Source organism: Tenrec ecaudatus, chromosome 4 (genome assembly GCF_050624435.1).
Source record: "Tenrec ecaudatus isolate mTenEca1 chromosome 4, mTenEca1.hap1, whole genome shotgun sequence".
NCBI classification, from domain to species: Eukaryota; Metazoa; Chordata; class Mammalia; order Afrosoricida; family Tenrecidae; genus Tenrec; species Tenrec ecaudatus.
This window is the reverse complement of record NC_134533.1, coordinates 8,200,001-8,202,386: the sequence shown is the minus strand read 5'-3', so window position 1 is coordinate 8,202,386 and position 2,386 is coordinate 8,200,001. Positions and strand designations below refer to the sequence as shown.

Genomic DNA, 2,386 nt, shown 5'->3' with positions numbered 1-2,386 from the left:
TTACAAAGGACGAGGCCCACGGGGCTCTTGCCTGGGTGAAGATTTAGGTACCTCTCTCATGCATTTTTTGCATTAGTTTTTGTGTGTGGTATGAGGTGTGGTCCTGTCTCATTTTCTGCAGGTGAGTATCAGTTTGTCCAGGACCTTTAATTGAAGAGGAGATGTCTGCCGCACTGAAAGGGCATCCTTGACCCTTTGTCAAAATCCACTGTCCATCCACGGCCGGACGTGATCCCAAGTCCCCACTCCAGTTCCACTGGCCTGTGTGTCCGTCATTGAACCAGGACCAGGCAAAGTCACTGCCATGGAGACGATTCTGACTCACAGAGACCTTCCAGGGCAGCCGTTCTCAACCTGTGGGTCCTGACCCCTTTGGGGGTCGAGCAACCCTTTCACAGGGGTCGCCTAAGACCATCAGAAAACACATAAATGTTTCACAATATATAATTACATATTGTTTTGCGATGAATCACTATGCTTTAATTATATTTAATGATGTTCCATTTGTAACAACAAAAATACATCCTGCCTATCAGATATTTACATGACGATTCATCACAGCAGCAAAATGACAGTGATAAAGTAACAACAAAAATAATTTTGGAGAGCAAATGCCTTGAGAATGATTGGGGCAGGGAATGTATGGATGTGTTTTATACAATTGATGTATGTATATGTATGGATTGTGGTAAGAGTTGTTTGAGTCCCTAATAAAATGTAAAAGAAGAAAAGAGAAAAAAATGATTAGGGCAAAGACTGTACAGATGTGCTTTATACAATTGATGTATGTATATGTATGAACTGTGAAAAGAATTGTATCAGCCCCAATAAATTGTTTTAAAAAAAATAAAATAAATTTAAAAAATTAAAAATAATAATAATTTTATGGTTGGAGGGGGCCCCACAACTTGAGGAACTGTATGAAAGGGTTGTGCCATGAGGAAGGGGGAGAACCACTGCTCTAGGGTGTAGAGAACCACTGCCCTGTGGGTTTCTACAGCTGGAAATCTTGATAGAGCATCACCCTTGCCTTTCTCCCACGTAGCCTGGAGTGGTTTTGAACCACTGACCTTGCAGTCTGTAGCCCAACATGTAAGCTGCTCTGCCCCCGGTGGCTGTACAGTACACGTTCCTATCAGGAAATAGGAGAGTCGTGCTCTGTCCTTTCCCATCAGTACGGCCTTGGCTGTTCAAAGGGCCTGTCTTTCCTATAGGAAGCTGGCCATTCGTTCTCCCATCCCAGTCAGGAACGCTGTTGGCATTCGGGTCAAGAGTGCGTGGCATCTGTAGGTGGGTTGTGCGGAATCGGCACTCTCCCTATCCCGTCTTCAGATTCATGAACAAAGGCCGTCTCTCCCATTTTTGCAGGTCTCTCACACTGTATTATAATTGTCATGGTCTTCTGTGTCCTTGGTTACGTTAATTCTCGGGAATTTTTAAGTCAATTTGGGGACTTCCTCTCTTTCAAAGTTCATTTGGTGCTGATTTCATAAAGCGTACCCAGAGCCGTCAACAACTGGCCAAAGCAGAAAGATTGGAATGTACTTGGATTTATTTCCCATAACACATGTGCTGAGGCATGTGCCCAGCACCCTGGAGGGCCTGAGTTACGCACATAGTGTCTGGCTTACAGGTGTGTGAAAATCTGGGCACGGCGCTGGGATTTCTTTTTTTTTTTTTCCATCTCGACCCCCTTACGGTGCCCTGCCTGGTGTCTGCGTAGCAAGTCCTCTTCCTCGGCTCTCCCGGCCGCCTTCAGCCCAAGCCCATCTCCGTGCGGGCAGGACGGCCATGGAGGGTCCACGGATAAGGGGTTGGCCGGGTTGGAGGAATGAACCTGACACTTGTCTGAGAAGAACCTCGCCCTGCCCATCCCGCCCCCATGCCTTCTGCCTTCAGTGTTTGGCATGGAAGGCACCCAGAAGCCCATCCATTGGGACTTCTCAGGGCAGGGAGCTTCTCCGGAGCAGCCTTGGGCGCTGATCTGGCAGGGCCTCTCCCAGCATCCCCAGCATGACCCTCCCAACTCAGGAGTTCCTGCCGGGACTCCTGCAGACATTTCCCCACCCCAACCCTGGCCACCAAGGTCTCATTGGCATGGAAAGAGCTTCTGGATGAGAGCAACGTGTACACCTTCCTCCCGGCCCGACCTTGAACTCTGGACCAGCCCCCAGCTTGGCCCCAATGAAAGGCAGGTTTGCGTGGAAACAGCCTCTCCCCACCGCCAGCGCTTAAGCCTCCACGCACCAGCCTCAGTTGCCAGAACCTAGGCCAAGACCTGGCCAGGAGTCGGGGGAGCAGAAGGCAGTATTTCTGGCCCCAAGAAAGGCCATGTGACCTCAGAAAAGTCCCTTCGCTTCTCCGAGTCTCTTTTCCCAGTTCTGAG

At 49.2% G+C, this 2,386-nt stretch overlaps 1 protein-coding gene across 1 annotated transcript in view; it reads right to left on the bottom strand.

The window, feature by feature from the left end:
* Window positions 1–939: 939 nt before the first annotated feature.
* Window positions 940–2,386, bottom strand: part of BATF2 (basic leucine zipper ATF-like transcription factor 2) — a 6,199-nt gene continuing 4,752 nt past the window's right edge. The window contains exon 3 of the mRNA XM_075548013.1: window positions 940–2,386. This exon is cut by the window's right edge and continues 838 nt beyond it. The gene's annotated coding sequence lies outside the window, so the exon portion shown is untranslated.